This window comes from Bacillus rossius, chromosome 3 (assembly GCF_032445375.1).
Source record: "Bacillus rossius redtenbacheri isolate Brsri chromosome 3, Brsri_v3, whole genome shotgun sequence".
NCBI classification, from domain to species: Eukaryota; Metazoa; Arthropoda; class Insecta; order Phasmatodea; family Bacillidae; genus Bacillus; species Bacillus rossius.
In genome coordinates this window covers 130,278,710-130,298,792 of record NC_086332.1, presented here as the reverse complement: position 1 = coordinate 130,298,792, position 20,083 = coordinate 130,278,710, and the positions used below count along the sequence as shown (strand labels likewise).

The 20,083-nt window shown below is 35.0% G+C and overlaps 1 long non-coding RNA gene across 1 annotated transcript in view; it reads right to left on the bottom strand.

Moving 5' to 3' along the window:
- Nucleotides 1–19,013, bottom strand: part of LOC134531246 (uncharacterized) — a 38,785-nt gene extending 19,772 nt beyond the window's left edge. Inside the window, exon 1 of the long non-coding RNA XR_010074973.1 lies at nucleotides 18,928–19,013. This is a non-coding gene — a long non-coding RNA (uncharacterized LOC134531246). The remainder of the gene's footprint in view (nucleotides 1–18,927) is intronic.
- Nucleotides 19,014–20,083: the final 1,070 nt, after the last annotated feature.

Here is a 20,083-nt window from a genome sequence, read left to right as displayed (position 1 = left end):
GGTTATGAAATCACCAAAAACATCACTAGCGCAGCCATGTTTGTTCGACAAGTTGGCTGTCTTTGAGTTCCCACCAAAAAAAATTTGCATATATGACATGTTCCAAAATATGGATCACCCAATCAAAATCATACCTAGCAACAACGGAAAAGACATCTGCTTCCGTCACAAAGAGTGTTAAAATGACTAAAAAATAAATGGGAGATTCAAAAGTTAATATGAAATTCATATGTGAAATAAGTTGATGTGTAAAAAGGAAATCATGTTTCTTTAACTGTAAAAAATCACTGAACTTTTATTATGTAACAAATATTGAAAGTTAAAATTATAAATATTTAAAAATGCACAAATAGCATAAGTACAAATATTGCATCCAACAATGTGATGCATTATTTAATTTTAAATTCAGATTAAAATTTAAAAGATTAAGTTAGCTCAGACAAATAATAAAATTTGATGTGACATGATTTAAAGATATTTTAGGTTATTTGTCCAAATTGAGAAAATTGGGTAACATTTTCCAACCAATGCCACCCCTCCCACTCAACTATTAAATATAGTTGGAGACAAATATTTGACTGTGTAACAGGGCCTTCGATCACCATACGAGCTGCTCTGGCCCGTTGGGACTTAACTTCTCTTTCTTCTGTACTTAGACGACGAACTTGCTAGGGACATTCTCTCATTAAGTAAAACAATCTAGCATTTCATTTTTATCACATGATATAACAGACATGTTAAGTCAACGTGAGAAGTATAAATACTAAATTCATTTCAAAATTTTTATTTAATTAGAACCATTAACAGTTTTGAGAAACAAACAATCACTGACAGAGTTTTTCACCTAACTACCTCCAACATCTTATGTTGGGTCTGTCTACAAGAAAGTGGACATTAAACATTTTTTATGCATACAATTTAATGTTTTTCAGAGAGCTAATATTGGGAGTATGTTGGCTGCCTTGATATTTTCGGCTGGAAAAATGTTTACTTGTATTATTAACAGCTGATTGTGAGTACACAGTACTGTTAAAGTGATACTAACATACATTAACCTGATCTGTAATTTAATTTATCTTTACTTTTATGAAAGACGAAAGATAACTCAATGTAACAAGAAAATAACTAGGATAAAATGTAAGTGTAAATAAATATTTCATTTTGATTTATTTGAATTTAGTATATATCCTTAATGCTTGATCAATATCAGGTCATGCAATGTAACGTGAGTTACCAGAAACAAACATTTTTAATTATAAAATGATAAATGTTTATATGACATAAAATAACTTTCAGAATTACTGCCAGATATTTGTTCCAAGTAACCCCAAGACTGAAATAGTTTTTTTACATAACCTCAAAATTAATATTTCAGTCTTACATTTGTGTAATGTGAGTTACCATTTACCCAGGCCTAGAATGATGTTTTTAATATCATGACCCTTTTGCTGGCTATAGAGTTTCCTTCCAATATTTTATTACAGGACCGGTAGAAGCATATGTCAAAGCCAAAACGGGCATCTTAGATTCATTAATAAAGGTTAATAGAGTCTTGTTCGTTAATAAAGTATATAGGTTTGTGGTAGGCTTAATTTAGGTTGCAAATTTATTCTGAAAACATTATTTTACGTTACAGAATTATTTTTTACAGAGACATGGCATTAAGTGCGGCAGAAAAGATGAGAAGGCGGCGACATAAATTAAAAGAAGAGGGGAAGTATGAAGAATACAAAGAGAAGCAGAGACAACAAATGAAGAAAGTCCGAGACAAGGAAAAACAACAGCTTTCAAAGCTCAAAAAAAGAAGACAAGAGGCTATAAGATTGGAAGAAAGAAGGAAAACAAGATAGAGAGTAGCTAGACATAGATGCTTAAAGAAAGAAAGACAGAGAAGTCAAGCTTCTCCATGTGTCATGTATAAGAGTGCATGTTCATCGGGAAAAGCCATTAAACGTGCTAAAATGGCACTACCAAAATCACCACGTAAGAAAGCATATGTAGTAAAAATATTGTTTGAATCCATCCAATCAAACTAAGCACACAAATTCATTGGCTTTAAGTTCAGAGACTATTAGTAAAGTCATTGAGTTTTATGAATGTGATGACATAAGTAGACTAGCCCCTGGTCTGAAAGATGTAACAGTAAAGCATAGTGATGGTTCTAAACAAAAGCTCCAAACTCGACACCTTTTCTCATCAATTGTGAAACTCATGCTTTGTTTTGCGAAGAGAATAGAGACACTATAATTGGTAAAAGCAAATTTAGCGAACTACGACCTAAACATGTAAAATATTCCAGTAGGTTGCCACACAACGTTTGTTTATGCAAATACCATGAAAAATTCATTTTGGCTATAAATGCCTTGCATTCTACTTTTCCTTGCTTTCCCAAGTACACTCAAAATTTCTGGGATAAATCTCTCTGTCAACCTCACAGAGAAGATTGCTGGCTAAGTAATTGTGAAGACTGTAAAAATAAGCTCCATTAGTTCAGGCATTTTAGAAAAAAATACGCAGGAATAAAAAAGAAATTACAAAAAAGCTTATTTTTGGTAGAGAAGTTTTCAGTGGTATTCTAAAGTAAATATCAAAAGTCCCCATAGATCCGAGTTGAGCTAACGCCGCCATTTTGAAAAAATGGCGCGCAAAACGGGTTTTTAGTAAGTAACTCGTTTACTATTGTTTATAGAGAATAAAAAGTTTAACCAAACATAATGAACACAAAAATATCTACATAATTGCTCCCTTGAATTTTTTTTATTAAACGCATACTTTAGGTGCTACAATGGAAAACATCTTTTACATAACATTTTCACTTCGTGCCACAGTAAATAAGTCTTCTTCGCGTGACTTATTAAACAAATGTTTCTTTTCCTGATGTTGCATACAAAATAAAAACGCTTTTTAATGTCATAGTGACATTTTTTTAACTTTCCGCTTTTTTATGCTTTTTTTTGCAGTTTCTTCCACCTGCTTCTTCTGTGACACGAGATCCATGCAGTTGTGTTGCACTTTTCGCCACCAGGGTCATCGATGTACTGAATTGAAACAGGAAAATAAAATAAAAAATTCAATTATTCGGTAGTGTTCGGGCAGGGTTCAGGACTGTTCAGGCGTGCAGCCCATGTTACACGAAGGTAAATATTAGGGCGTGTTGAAAAGGACATGTGAATCGTAGGCTACCTTTGTTATGTCTCGGTCAGAGGGTGATGACTCAGTTAAGTGGTGTCTCGCCTCACATTCGTAAGTGCCTGAAATATTACGTGCGGCTTATCCGGTTGCTTGCTCAGCTTTTGAAGTGAGGATAGTATTTTCAGCACTACATTATGCACTTTATCTTCAGTTTTCGTTTACGTTTTAGAGTGCGGTAAAATATTATGCACTTATTGAAAACAATATGAATAACGATAGGGTATGCATAATATGTGGTAAGAACTTATCGGTTGGTGAAATAGTGCGCGTTGAAAGAGGACTGTCAAAATTACGGGTATGCAGTATAAGAAGAGAAGATGAAATATGGAAACAGCTGGACCCAATTCCGTATATAGACGTACACAAGTATTGTCGGAAGAAGTATATCAGGAAAAGCAGCATTGTTGCGGCAAGGAAGCCAACCAAGGTAAGCTCACAACAGTTATTAAATACTAGTTATTCACCAGTTAAGAAGAAATTGCGAAGTGCCGAACACACAGAATTTGATTTTAAAAGTAACTGTTTGTTTTGTACCGAAATTTGCTGTGAAGAAGAAGAAAGGAAGAAACCACAAGACAGACCTAAGAAAATAGTTTCTGTGCAGACTCTCCATTTTCGAGATGGTGTACTGGAAGTATGTAATAAAATAAAAGATCATTGGGCGAGAAGAGTCGAAATTCGTGTAAACAGCATACTTTGCCTGCCTGCAGCTGAAGCTAAATACCACCAAGCATGTTACAGAGATTTTCTGCACTGTAGTCCAGGATCAAGTGGGCAAGGTAGGCCTAACAAACCGGAACAAATCAAGGCATTTCTAAAGATGTGTGAAATAATTGAAGCTAATGAGGAATGTCAGTATGGTTTAAATGAGTTGCAGGGTATGATGGGTGAAAATGCTTATTCGGAAATATGGTTGAAAAGTAAGTTACAAGAAAAATATGGAGACGGAATAGTTATTTCTTGACAGAAAAACATCGGAACATGTGTTTCTTTCCGTAATTTTGGAAATAAAGTGTTAACACAAAATTGGTACAATGAAAGGGAAAGCAATGAGAAAAATGAAAGATTACGAATTGTTGCAGCTGCAGCTGAAATAGTAAGGGAAGACATAAGAAGTAATGTTTACAATGTAGATAATTATCCATCTGTAAGTGATATCCGAAATTCTGCTAGCGAAGTCATACCTGAAACATTACACATATTCCTAGAAGAGGTAATAATGAATGGTAAAAATAGTACAACCTTAGAGAAAATTAGAAAAAAATGTACTACGATAGCACATGCTATCGTTTCTGCAACACGACCACGCTTTTTTCTGTCGCAGATTCAGCTTGGTATATCTGTATACCTACACAGGAAATTTGCTTCTAAAACACTAATTAAAATGTTATCGAATTTGGGCATTTGTGCATCATATAATGAAACAGTAAATTACGAAGCAGCTGCTGTGGCAGCTGAACCTCAAACAGTTTCTGAAAACTCATTTTCACAATTTGTGTTTGACAATGCAGATTTCAACACAAATACATTAGAAGGGCTAAACACATTTCACAGACTGGGAGGAATAAGGTGCATCACTCGTTCAATTGCTGTATCAGTATGTCCAAAATTCCCAAGAGATCATAAACACAATGCATCATCATCATTGATTAAGCACAGAGAAAAACAAGTACCACTGAAAAGATTTGAACACACGGGTCATCCTGGACTGCAATCTGTTGTCATATGTGATTTAGATGAATTGAAACCAGAAAACAGATGTGATGGCAAACCCTTGCCATCATCTTTAGACATTCTTTGGATGCTAGGCAAAATGTACAATGTACAAGAACTTCCATTTTGGAATGGTTTCATGTCTGAAATTACGAAAGACAACTGTTTCGAAGTTTCCCATGTTTTGTGTCTACCCTTTGTGAATCTTCCTCCATCTAGTCACGACGCTGTGTTTACAGTATTAAAGTTTGCAGCTAACCAATTGGAAAAATCACAACAAAGAATATGTTTTGTTACTTTTGATCAGCCCCTATATTCTAAAGCTAGAACAATTACAGCTAGCCACGTGTATAATAATGATTTATCAAATGTCGTAGTTAGACTTGTAGGTTTCCATTTACTAATGTCCTTTATGGGATCAATTGGAAACATAATGATGGGCAGTGGCCTGAAATAAGTTTGGAGTGTAATTTACGCCCCCAATGTTGCAGAGAAAATGATGAGAGGACACAACTATTCGAGAGCTATCCGGGGACACCTCACTGTACACCTTGCAATTGCTCTGATCATGTTACGTGAATGTGATATTTCCGAAGACGAGAAAGGACATATAAATGAGCTTCTGCAAAACTTTAGTGAAGAATCACATCTACCTGAGAAACTAAAAAAACTTAAATTTATCAGGCGTACAAAGTCGACTTGAGCACCATCTGTTAACAATCAGAAGTAAAGGGCCTACATCTTCACTATGGATACAGTACTTTCACTTAGTGAACTTAGTAAAGCAGTTCATCAAAGCTGAACGTTCAGGTGACTGGTAACTACACCTTAAAACAGTTCATTCAATGACACCTTTTTTCCATGCAGCCGGACATACCGAATATGCGAAAAGCTGTCATTTGTACCTTCAAGACATGTACGGACTTGTGCACAGGTTGCCCACAAAAGAGTACGAAGATTTTACGCGAAGAGGATTTTTCACTGTCAGAAGATCTGACAAATATTGGTCTGGTTTGTGGACAGATTTAACAATAGAACAAACACTTATGAGGATGATGAAAAGCAGAGGTGGCCTTACTCGAGGTCGTAGTATGAAAGAAAGTGTACTAGATAAGTGGATACTAGGAATGCCAGCAACTTTTGAAATGTGCTCAGCCATGGAGGATTATGCTTCTGTATATGCATCAACAGGTGAACAACATGTACAACTTAGAAGTTCACGCATTTCAAGAGATGATGCAGACATTGGCAAAGTTCTGCGCTGGTTTGAGGTTCATCCACCATTTCCACAAACAGATAAAATCATGTCCATTGCAACAGGACTGGTAGGTGATGGTTCTGTGAACTGTTATGATGCTTTTACAGTGGGCACAAATGCTAAAAAAGGAATTATCTGTAGCAATTTTTCTGAAGCAAAACTCAAGAGAATAAACAGAGTCCGCTCTTTAGCATGTACTAACAGTTCTGTAAAAATTAGAGATGACACTGTACCAGTAAACACAGCCCTTCTTTTCCAGCGTTGTTTGTGCATAGTAAATGAAGAATACGAACTTGAAGAATACTTCAGATATGAACTGTCTCCACGACCCTTATCTTTGTTCGATGGGGAAGGAATGCGTAAAACTAATAAATCTGCTCTTTATAAATTGATGAAACCCAAGAGCATGACAATTCCACTGGATGATCAAAATGTATGGTATGTCGTAGATGGAGGTTTCCTTCTTCATCGTGTTTTCTGGCCTCCACAAAGTAAGTACAATGAAATTGTTGGAGCTTATTTAACTTATGTGAAGAAACATTATGGACTTCAAGTCGTGATTGTATTTGATGGTTATAGTGTGAATGATGATTGTACAAAACAAGTTGAACATAACAGGCGATATACAACCCCAAAATGTGCAGAAATTGTATTTGAAGAAACAATGGATGTCACAGTGTGTCGAGATGCATTTCTTACAAACAGTAAAAACAAACAGCGCCTTATAGCAATGCTGTCCAAAGCATTCCAGAAGACTGAGATTACTGTTAAACAGGCTCTTGACGATGCGGATTTAATGATCGTTAAAACAGCAGTGGATCTTTGTGAAGAAAAGGAAGTCACAAGTTTTCATTGTGGGAGAAGATATAGATCTTTTAGTCTTAATGTTACATTATTCAGTACCAGGTGAACGTCTTACATTTGTAAAGCCTAGCAAAGGAAAGGATGAATCTGTCTTATATACACCTGAATCTTTGCAAACATGTCCTACTATTTCAAGAGAAACTATTCTATTGCTACATGCATTTTCTGGTTGCGATACAACATCTGCATCTTTTCGCAAAGGCAAGATAACTGCATTCAAATTACTAATGAAGCATGCAAAAATTAAGGAGTTTGTATCAACATTCATAGATGCAAATGCGACGAAAGAATCAATTGGCCAAGTAGGGTCAAATTTTACACTTGCTCTGTATAAAGCGCCTAAGTCTGAAACATCATTAGATAGTTACAGATATAAATGCTTCAAGAATGCTGTTGCTCATAGCGATAAAGAGGTAATGCTTTCGAATATTTCCCCTACCACTGCTGCTTCTCTTCAGCATTCTCTTAGAGTATACCATCAAGTGCAAATCTGGCTTGGCCACAAACTTCCTCCTACCTCATGGGTAGAGCCAAGATTATATGGTTTTATGCAAAATCGCGAATTTTCACGCGAAATTCATCCCAAACCGCGAAAAATGCGAAATGTTTTCTAACCACAAATAAACACATCAATATTGATTTAAATCGTTAACTACAGACTATTGGTTGATTGACAAAAATTCTGTATCTGTTTGTAGAACATGGTGGCCACTCACAGTCACCAAAAATATTCCCTGATTTCCCTGATTAAAAATTCAATATTTCCCTGATATTTACAATTACAAAAAAAAACATACTTTTGATGAAAAATATATTATAAAAAGAGATTACTCATATTTTAGCACCCTGCTGTATTTTCTTCATTATATACATACGGAAGTTCGTTAGATAACAAATACATATTAAATATGTCACATTACATTATAGCGTCCCGTTCAATGACATGCAGTCTGTGTTTTGTTTTATGTAATGGGGTATTTCAGTGGCGAGTGCTCAAACATTTTTTCACACAACTTTTGATAACTGTTCTTTAATTCATTTTTGAAGTGTAACATTTCTAGTTGTGAAACAACTAATTGATAAATCTTCACTGCATTACAATCAGTACTCCCATCTGTAGCTAAAGCAAATGGTCCACTTACTAAAGATTCAACAGTTTCAATTTAGTTTCACCAGCCATATACTCCACTAAAGCAGATGTTTTTGCTCTCGCACAGCTGTATTTCTGTGCAATTTTTGAGTCCGGAAACATAGCTCTATACAAATTATCCGAATGATCGGCTACTGCTGTCGGTAAATTGTGTTCTACCAAAAAACTTGTAAACAATAACTCTGCGTTTGTTAATTTCGTTTCTTCAGATGTAGCGAAAAACGACGATATAGATTTATTGCTCGTCACGGCTTTAAAATGTTCTGCATGTTTCTTTGATTCAATATGCCGTCCTCAGTCATCCCTTCCACCATGCGCAATCGAAAAGTCACACGTGCATACATTACAAAAAGCGTGGCGTTCCAAAACATTTGAAGATGACAAGCATGGCCATTTTTTTATATAGTTTGGTCGAAAGTTCTGAAGAATAACGTTCTTTTTTTTTTTTGACCCAGATACACATTGTTCTATCACACGCTTCATTTCTACAACCGGCACTGAAGAACACAACACTATCGAACAACATAAAAAGGTTTCACGTCTGTACACACGACAAAAACACTTTGATGGAAAAAATGGCTTTCAAGAAAGTAAATAATACAAGACAGGTTAGCCAAAGTACCGTACAAAAATTATCGTGATGTAAGTAGCTAACAGACGAAAAGTCCGAGAATATGTACTAGTTGTATCGTACAACGGACGTAATACCGTACCATTTCTATTACAAAACACAACAATTAATCTACTTATTTCGACAGTACATGCGCACATTTATCAGTTCCGTTATCTGCGCAACCACGTGATGTATTCGAACTGCGTTCACGAAACACGCACACCAGAAACGGAATTTTTTTTTCCGTTACCCAGCAGCACAAAGCTTCGTTTCCGTAATAAACCAGCGATGTTCCGTAATTACGTAATATTGTGTTAAATCCGTAATAATTACGGAAAATCCGTAATGGTTGGCAGGGAAATATACATGACACAAAAAATTCCTGGTTATTAAAAAAATTCCCTGACATTTCCCTGATAATTCCCGATCAACGTGATTTCCCTGATAAATCCCGGTTTTCCCGGTTTTCCCGGTGAGTGGCCACCCTGTAGAAGAAATGGTCGTCATCCAACTGCAGTGTGGTGGTTATTTAATGCGTTAATTATTCATCTTAAAAAATTACAAGATATCACAAAAATTGACTATTTCACGAACAAAAAAAAGATCGTTATCGGAGTTAGGTTAGGGTTTTTAAACGCATCTAGCCACTAGAGATCACGCAATATTAACAACTGACGATCGTAAACTAAAATTAACAAGTTAACAAACACAACAACGTGAAAAATCTCAGCGCCTTGTTTGCTGTATCCTTTGAAAAATACACGTGAACAAAAACTGCATTCATTAAATAAATACGTATGAAAATAAAATAAAAGCGAACATTGATATTTAATGATCACTTGATATTTAATGAAATTTCACTGTAACGCAATTTTGTGTGCTTGTTGAATAAGCAGTTTACCGTGAAGCCTTCATTTTCATTTCACACTTCACAGGCGAGAGAGCCAAAATCGTAACATAATCGAAGTTTTCCGATCGCTAATGAAAAAGCAACATATTGCAAGGATTTATTTTACGGTCATTAAATATTTTAAATAACGCTTACCTACCCAACCCTCCCGGAAAATAAATAAAAACATTTATTTCACTGACCTGACATAACCTAACCTTTTACTTCGGGTTGAGTATATGTCTCTCTCGCCTGTAAAAAGTAGGCTTCGCGCGGTTTATTTTTTCGCTGCAACTTCAGTAAATACTAGTTTTTGGTACCTCCGGGCTTTGTTTACAAATGACGTGCATAAATGAAAGCTAAATTTCTTAATCATGCCGAAAAATAAAGTTACTGCGGCATCACGTGCTGACGAGTTTAAGAATGAGGGATTATACGTCAGTGACGGAAAAATACTTTTCTGTAAATACTGTAATTGCCGTTTGGAGCATGAACGTAAGGACACGGTAAACAAGCACATAATTAGCGACAAACATGTAAAAGCTAAACGATCCCCATGCACTTTGAAACGACAGCTTTCTATCCCAGAAGCAGGAGTGGCACAAATATGCGCAAAAAAACAAAAGGAAGATTTTGTTCTAGAAACTGTTGAAGCCTTTGTAGCTGCAGGTATTCCTCTTGAGAAACTTGACAACAGCAAGCTGACTGCATGGATGCAGAAGCATGTAAGTGGTGCTGGTGATCTTCCAACAGCGGATTGGATGAGGAAAAAGTACATTCCCCTACTTAGAGAGAAAAAAGAAGTGGAAATCAAGCAGCAGCTCTTGGGGCAAGATGTGTTCATACTCGCAGATGAAACCACTGACAAGAGTAATAATTGTGTTTTCAACATCTTGTTTAAAATTCTGAAACCAGGTGCTGAACAAGATGTTATCTTAGGGGCTTCTTGTGTCCTTGATGCAGCAAATGCTGTTTGTTGTTCTCGGGCAGTGATTGATGTATGCTCCAAATATGAAGTCAAGGAAGAAAACATAATTGCGTATGTTACAGATAGTGCCAGGTACATGACAAAATCTGCTGGCACCCTTGAAGGTGTATTTGGTGACCACATGTACCACATACAATGTTGGGCCCATAAAGTAAACATTGTTGGGCAGATCTGGCAAAACAACTTGGAAGAACTGAACCTCTTCGTTTGTAAGGTAAAGATGGCCTTTCTTAACACCAGAAAGAGGAGGCATGCATACCTTCAATTTCTTCTCCAGAAACATGGAGAAAACAAGGCTCTGGTCAAGTTATTCCCCATGCCAGTTGTTACACGTTGGAACACATGGTTTGAATCTGTATCATACCTTGCACTCCATCTGCACGACATTGTGGAATTCTTTGAGCAGCTTAGCGAAGATAACTCTGGTGTTAAATATATCAAGGGACTCCAGAAGGAAGAGTTACAATGTCTTGAGGCCACTCTTACATTTATGGCTCAAAACTGTAACACCTTTTTAGAGCTAATTAATTTTCTTGAAGGAACTAAAGTATCCTACTGCTCATCAGTTGTGCACAAAATTGAGTAAACTGCAAACTACTCTTGATGTCTTGGCTAAGGAAATATTTCCTAAAAATGTTGAGGACATTTTGGCTGAAATGAAAACTGTCAACTCTGCAGCCCTTAAAGAGCAGTTCAAGAACACAGCTAAACTCAGTCTTATAAAACTGATTGATCTGGTGAACACTGATCCATCTCGTCAACTATTTCTGGGAATCAGCGCTCTAATGAATCCTCAAAATGTAGGAAACATTCGTGTGGAGGAAAAAGAATTCCAGAAACATATTGGGAACCTACCTTTCCTTTGCAAGGTGCAGAAGACCTCTGTAGCAACAGGCTACATAACACTCCAAAACCTGGTTTCCCAAGAGCAGAAGAAACCGCATGTGAACTACATAGACATGGTGGACATACTATGTAAAATGAAAGCGGATTATCCTGAATTTGCAGCTGCTGCTTTAAAGTTAATATGGATACCTGTAACGAATGTGGACTCAGAAAGATCTTTTTCTAAGTATTCTGTAGTTGTAAGTGACAGAAGAAGATCTCTAAAACCAGAGAATGCTGAACTGCTGACAATGGTGGCTTTTTCCTGAGCTTAATTATATTGCATTTATAGAACAAAAGTTTAACTGTATTTTTTATTTTAATTAATTTAGACTCTCTCCTGAACTCAGGAACAGTACTTACCTGCATAAGAATACTGAATATTTTAGTTGTTAATTTTGTATGTACTCTCAACATAGTATTGTTTAATGTGCATATTTTAAGTCTCTAACCACGAATTATTGAAGCATTTGATCAAGGCAGCTCTGCTAGGTGTGTACATGTTATTACATGTGTTTTAATTTTTTATGACGATAAAGACGAAATCCACAATTCTTAATGACGAAAAGTCCTTTTTCATAACACCATAAAATCTTGGCTCTACTCATGGGGTTGGCACTACGGAAAACAGAGAGAACTTGAGCCAACAACCACATTAGAACCTCCTGCTCCTGATAAACTGCTAAACTTAATTTCATGTAGCTGTAGCAAACGTTGCGAACGGTGGTGTGGATGCAGAAAAGCAGGAATGAAATGTTCACATTTTTGCAGTTTGTGCCATGGAATGTCATGTTCAAACACACCATCAATAAAAGTTGACAATGAATTTGATGACATTGACGTCACAAATGACACAAGCTCTGATGAAGATGGTAGCTAAGATATCATACCAACTCAAAAGGAAATAAGGAGAGTGAGGTATCCTACAGTGTGAAAAAGTGGAATAGGCCTACTGGGGACACCACTAAAAACAAAGCGCGCCAAATTCTCTACCTCAATGGTGGTGAGGAAATGAGAAATAAAGAGCAAATATAAATTTATGGAAGGTACGCACTGATCAATGAATTAAAGAGCATCAAATCTTGATAGCAAGATTTGGTGACAGAATTTGCTACATTGAAGTCTTGAAATTGAAGAGAGATAGGAAGCGATAGAACTCAATTATCTAGGTACAGTGTAAACCAAAACATGGTCTCAAACGTCAAGCAGCACTTCAAACTGCGGCATAATCAACTTGTTTAGCCCCAATATGAAGCATCGAGGAAGAGTCGGTTGGTTCATTGTGAAGAGTATTTTTCACTGTAGCTTCAAAACTATGGGTTAAACGAGGAAGGTTCTAGGGAACTTTTTCGTAGATTTTTGTTTGTAGATTATTTTTTGTAAAGCTTATTTTTCTATAAAATTAACGGTTAATAAGTAATTAACAAAAAACTTGTTTTTACTGCAATTTTTTCAAGATGGCGTCGTTAGCTCAACTCGGATCGCTAGGGACTTTTAGGATTCTCTTCATAACTAAATTGCGGACGTCTCCACCAAAAATCAGCTTTTTCGTAATTTATTTTTTTAAAAAACCTAAAATGCCTGGACTACATAAGTGTATGGCAAAACTGTTAGAGGAGAATGGTGCGTCATGTGATGTCAAGTGGCATGTTTGGAAACAGCTCCCAGAAGGTCTACGCAAGGTTGTAGAGGATGACAGTGCAGAAACACTCGTAGCATTATATCAACAGTATTTGTAATGAATTTCTAAAACATTCATACACAAAAATGGAACAAAATAATAGTTATCAAATTGACCGATCTAAGACTGCCTCTCCACACCACGACAAGAAAATTGCACTGGTACAGGTAGACTTCTCGGAAAATTACACTTGTATTGCCCAACAAGAAATACAAAGTTATCATTGGAACCAGCCACAAGTATCTTTGTTCACTTGTAGTCTGTGCTATGAAGGAAAGCAGCACCCTATTGTTATTGTTTCTGATAATTTAAATCATTCAAAAGATACCATTGTTGCCTACATGTCCAGAATTTTTGATGAGATTCCCACAAAAGTAAGCGAAGTCAGAGAATGGTCAGATGGACCAAGTTCTCAATTCAAGAATAAATTTATTGCTGCCAGCTTGAAGCCTCTTGAAAAGAGACACAAGAAGAAAATCACGTGGAATTATTTTGCAACATCACATGGTAAGGGACCGGTAGACGGTATTGGAAGATCTGTTAAGAGGCAAGTTCGACAGACAGTGTTGAGTGGAAAAGGTGTTATAATGCTTCTGATTTTTGCAGCTTAGCGAAGCAAGTTAGTAATGTCACTGTATTGCACATGTCTGTTGACGAAATTGATTAGCTGAATAAGCAACTGGACGTGAAAAGCATATTTGAGGAGGCTGACACTGTTCCAGGAGTTAACAAAAGCACATTGCATCATTTGGGAAAAGAAATGCTTGAAGACCTATGCCCTCACAAACAAAAATTCACAGTCAATTTATAGTTTTCCTTCAAACTCTGAAAAAAAATCACAGAGAGTTCCGGTTTATAACCTTATATATGACAGTGAAGATAACTCATCTGATGATGATGTGGAACCAGTGGGTTCCAACTCAAAAGTTGCAATAACAAATGGAAGTTTTGTTCTTGTTGAATTCAGTGAAGAGAAAAACTCACATATTAAGTTTCGATATGTGGCAATATGTCAAAGCGAAATCGATGAGCAGTATGATGTCAAGATAATGTCTCTTAAGAGTGTCAACAACAGCAAGCAAGTTTTTAAAATTGATGTAGAAGACATCACTTTTGTTAAAGAAAATCAAATTGTCAAAGTTTTACATTGTCCAGAAATTGTCATGCGAAGAAAGCGGATGCATTACAAATTCAAGAAAAATATTAACATTAAAGAAAAGTAGTTCTTATGATTAGACTGTGCATACAGATATGATAGAAAATAGAAATTTTTATTACATAAGTTGTAGTAACACAATACTAACTCATTCATACAGTAGGCCTAATGCATTGACAAAGCACCTTTAATTAATTTTTCGTTTGTTTTATTTGTGGTTTAAAGTTTTAAGTCCAAAATTGATATGTAGACAAAATGTAACGTTAGTTACCGTAACGTGAGTTACCAACATGTTAATACTTACATTTAATTTTGACAATTGAGGTGTTATATATTATTCTGTAACTTTACTGATTGAAATTTTTAACTATATATTTGGCAGGATAAATAGCATTTAATTTTTAAACTGACCATATTAGCAGAAAATTAGCATCGAAGATATAATTTGAGAATGTGATGTCCCTTTTATGTAACGTGAGTTACTAGACAATTTGGTTTATTATTAAGTGCAATATTAATCAGAAGTACATGAAAATTGAGGATATTCTTCATAAATACAAAATGAATGTTTTCTTACAGTTTTAAACATTTTCCTTGTCTTACAATGAGAATAATAACACAATATACTTCAAATTAATTGTCAAACCGTAGCATGAGTTACCATGGACACACCCTGATTATATTTTTTCAAGTATTTTCTGTATGTACAAGAAATTATTGTCATCTTAGCCAGGCACAATAGTGACTATTCACATGCTAAATATGCTCTGTAAACTAACTGTACTGTTGTTTACTAATTAGTAGCGATAGCAACAATGCCAACTGCAGGAATATTTGTGCAACAGGGTAATTTATAAGGTATCTTATATGCCATGCCTACTTTTGTTATGTACACTTAAAATTATATTAAGTTTAATTTATTTATTTTATTCATTTTAAATGACACTTTGTAAAAAATTGTAATAACTAAGTTATCACTTTGGGTGGGATACTTTAACTACATTTTGAATTCTTTCGTTGTCTGTCGTTTATTATATTAAACCTTTTCATAAAGAAAATAGTGACATAAAATTATATTGTGCTTTGGTAGCATGCATAGAATAGAGACAGGTAGCATAGCCAAGACTGTTTTCCACAAGAGATATCCCTAATCCTGCTGTTGCCACCCTATTGTTTACTTGATACTAGCAGCAAATCAATTTTGTGGTTATTTAAAGATACTTATGAATATAGCATAGCTGAAGCTGTTTTCAGAAAGACAGGAATTTTTGTGCCTGTATGTTACAGCCAAGGCCAAGACTGTTTTACACCTAATTAATTTTTTCATTTTAATTAAATATCTAAAAATACTAAACAATATTTAAAAGAAATGGAAAATCAGTTATGGTGGGAAAATGTTTTCGCTCCAGACATACTTTCATCAAAAATTCCTTTGTTGTAAATCATAGCCTCTGCTCCTAAGAATCTCTGAAGAACCACAAATTCAAGTTGCAGCTATTATCAAGAAAAAAGTAGGGCAATGACTACAATCATGGCAATCTCTCGTAGAAACCAGTCTCAGCTACGCTATTTAAGCACAACACTTATTTACATTAGAGGTTTATGGGTACTTTTAGAATATTATATTTATTAATTTTTATAAAATCAACATTAATTCATAAATATTTGTTTGTACCTACCAATAGTAACATGACTAGGACTACGTAAACTACTACCTATACAAAGTTGTGCAATTAATAAATGGCTGAAATTTTGCTTTAAATAAATTAACATGTATTGGAGTTAGAAACAAAATGCTGTTAAGAAAAGTAGATGGAACATAGTTTTGATTGTAAATAAATATGTGAATAGCTTCTCCCATAATCAATCATCATTTATAAAGAATAATCTTTCACAACTGTGAAATAAGGATTTATAAACTTTGTATGTAAAGTTACAGAAGATAAAACTATATTTATTGGATTGAGTATTTCTTACACAGTATTAAACTTAGTCCAGTTTATCAGTGTTTGGAGCATTGACTTCAATTAGTCACAGAATACTAGTGCTACAAGATGTACTCGAACGTCATGAGTCCATGTCAAATCAACACAACACAACACAACAATTTCTTATCTCCGCCAGGTTTAATGAAAAGAGGAAGTTAAAGAGCATATAATAAAAGTATTTTCGGATTTTTAAATTTTTTTTTTTTTACAAATACCGCCCAACTACATATTTACCCAGGAATGTCTCTAGTTTTTTTTAAAAAAAAAAGGGTAAATATGTAGTTGAGCGGGATTTGTACAAAAAAATGTTAAAAATCCGAAAATACCTTTATTATATGCTCTTCAACGTCCTCTTTTCATTAAAAGCGGCGGAGGTAAGAAATTCCAAATACTTTAGGAGATATTGAATTTTTAATTTTCAACAAATTAGTTGAGCGGTATTTGCGAAAAAAAATGTTAAAAATCCAAAAATACCTATATTATATGCTCTTCAACTTCCTCTTTTCATTAAAAGCGGCGGAGGTAAGAAATTCCAAATACTTTAGGAGATATTGCCGTTCTTATTTTGCTATACAAGACCTGTGTAATCATTGGACCGTTGCAATTTTTTTTATTGCCATGTGTTTGTGTTTGTGAATGCCTAATTAATGAAAATGGTCCATTAGGTCAAGTCACTTACATTATAAATACTTTGAAACTAAGCGTACATTAAAAATAATATGAATTAATTTCAATGGTTCTTTAATTTTAAAGTTATAATGTAACTGACCTGACCTAACAAACCGGGACAAAGGATGAACAGTAACAACTCACGTAAAATTTTTTTGTTACTTATTACTTGCACAACAATATAAACCAAATAACAAAAAAGACTTTAAAATTAGAAACGTTAATAACTCACTTAAGTTGGAGGCGGTAATTAAACACAGTTTTAAACAATAAATGAACTAAATAATCACGTATTGGTTCATTTGAATTCTGGCCTATCACGAACAATCACGTGAAATCATTATCCAATAAAAAAAATAGATATTCGTAAACAAGAAACAATGGACCACGCCACATGAATGCACTGGTAGCTTATATGATGAAATTTAAAAATTTGATATCTCCTTAAGTATTTGGAATGTCTTATCTCCGCCGCTTTTAATGAAAAGAGGAAGTTGAAGAGCATATAATAAAGGTATTTTTCGGATTTTTAACATTTTTTCAGCAAATACCGCTGAACTACATATGATGAAATTTAAAAATTCAATATCTCCTAAAGTATTTGGAATTTCTTACCTCCGCCGCTTTTAATGAAAAGAGGACGTTGAAGAGCATATAATAAAGGCATTTTCAGATTTTTAACATTTGTTTTTCGCAAATCCCGCTCAACTACATATTTACCAAAAAAAAGTATTATCTGAATTTTACTATTAATTTCAGGAAAAGCCGCGACGTAAGAAAATTGCTGCAATTAACTTCCACAGAATTAGTATTAAAACAATAAACTGAATAAATCCATTTAGTGGCACCCCTGCAGTATCGATTTCATAACGGTTCAATATTGTGCTGAGCAGGGCACATTGGATTAAAGAATTCAAAATGTTAAAATGTATTTTTATATCCTTACCATCTTCCTAATCATTGTGTAAAACAGCATGGCTGTACTCGAAGTAGTTTAGCAGAAATGACTTTTTTAATGGTTGTCGGTTTAAAGATGGTATAAAATTGTTGTAAATATTAACTGTAATGTAAAATTAATGACGTTAATTTTATATTGTTTTAATAGCATAACAGAAACTGTTTACGACAGATATCCCTTATCTTGTCGTCACAAGCCTACTTTTTACTGCAAGAAACCGAGAATTACCTCGTTTAGGGTAAAATTTCAATCCGGATTGAACCTGGAGTGTAGTTAACTAGGAGTGAATGTGAACGAACATAGAGTGACGAAATGTGTTTATGGTAAATATCACAATCCAGATTGAAATGTAAACAAGATCGAAGTTGGAGTCAACATTGACTGAAAATGTTGTGGTGCGATCTAAGCTTTTTTCCGTCCAGCAATCTTAAAATATGTTTTTCAATCATTACGTCCAACAATAACTCTACTTCCATCTATGTCCACACATTACTCTGCTCTTTATTTGCCATTTTCACAAATTATGCCTGAAATGCAACGAGACCAATAACAAACAATGCAATATGGCGGCGGCTTGCTCGTGCGTGTTTTCTTTTCACTCCAGTCCGTGTTTAAAGTATAATCTCAATCCGAATTCTTCAGTCCAGTCCACCTCAACAAGTGGAGTGGATTATCTCACTTCACTCCAACTTCAGTCCACAACAAAGTGTTTTAGTAAAATTTCAATCTAGATTCCTCACTCCAATCCAGGTTCAATCCGGATTTAAATTTTAACCTAATCGAGCTAAATGTTTCCTAAAGAACGGGGATTTTTAAAGTAAGTACGTAACGGCAAAAATTTTTTTCAAACCTAATTGATTTTCCACCCTACTAAGGCACGGATGGCTAAATGTATATAATATGTTTCTCCAAACTATACATACCTCTACAAATGTCTCAATAGTTTAAATAAAAATACACCATAATCCAAAACATCACGTTCATTCAATCATAGACTACAGATCATGGCGGCATAGAAAAGGGGGGCTATCTCTTATGGGAAAACCGCTTTCAGTGTAATTAGTTCGAGGTACACCCACGTGAGTGCATTTGAGCGTTAGTAGTCTGTTTTGTTTACTATGACTGACATTTTTTCCCGCTTAAATGCTAATGCACTGTGCACTGTTTGGGTTAGCTTATTCCTGTTGATCGTGTAATTTATATTTAGTGTTTTTGTCGTACTTGCATTATGTCAATATGTACTACACTAAAAACTGTTGTGTGCCGGGTTGTCAAAACTGGACAGAACCCCGTCACAGATTTCCTCGTGTTTGTGATGTGGAAAGATTTCAGCACTGAAAACGTGGATTGCTTCGCCGAAATTAGCTCTCCTTGGTAATGAGCATATTTACAAAGTCTACAGGATATGCAACAGTCACTTCAATGCAGATTGCTTCAGCCCAGGGACGGAGAGGCTTAACGCCAATTCTGTACCAACCCTCCTATTGCCAGGTTAGTAATATATCAAGTTATGCCCTAGTATTATTTGTTTCTGTTAATACAAATGTATTAATGTATTCGTTCATGTCGGCATGTTTTTTCAACCCCTTTCAGCAATTGTTCGTATTATCAAAAATTGTTTCATGTACCCACTAGCGGATCCAGAGGGGGGGCCATAGCGGCATGGCCCTCCCCTGAACCTGGAATATATATATATAATTTTCTCCTAATTGCTTACCATAGTTTCTCCAAACTTACATAAGTGTTATTTTGCTGCAGTGCTATATAGATAACAAGACGTTTTTGAACTACAAAAAAAAACCAACTAAATATTCAAATTCTACATGTGCGAATATTGAACTAGAAAATTTAATTTGGCCCTCCCCTGACCTTTATCCTGGATCCGCCCTTGCATGTACCGTAACAGTTTTAGTAACAAATTATAAGATTTATAAACAATTCGAATGGTTTTGATAGTGTGCCTAATGAGGGAGTTATTAATTTTTTTTTCTTGAACCTCTGTTTTTTTCTCCCCCTCCAATAAATTTGGTCGTATAAAAAACTGTTTCAGACGAAAGTTGTACACAATAATTTGCCATC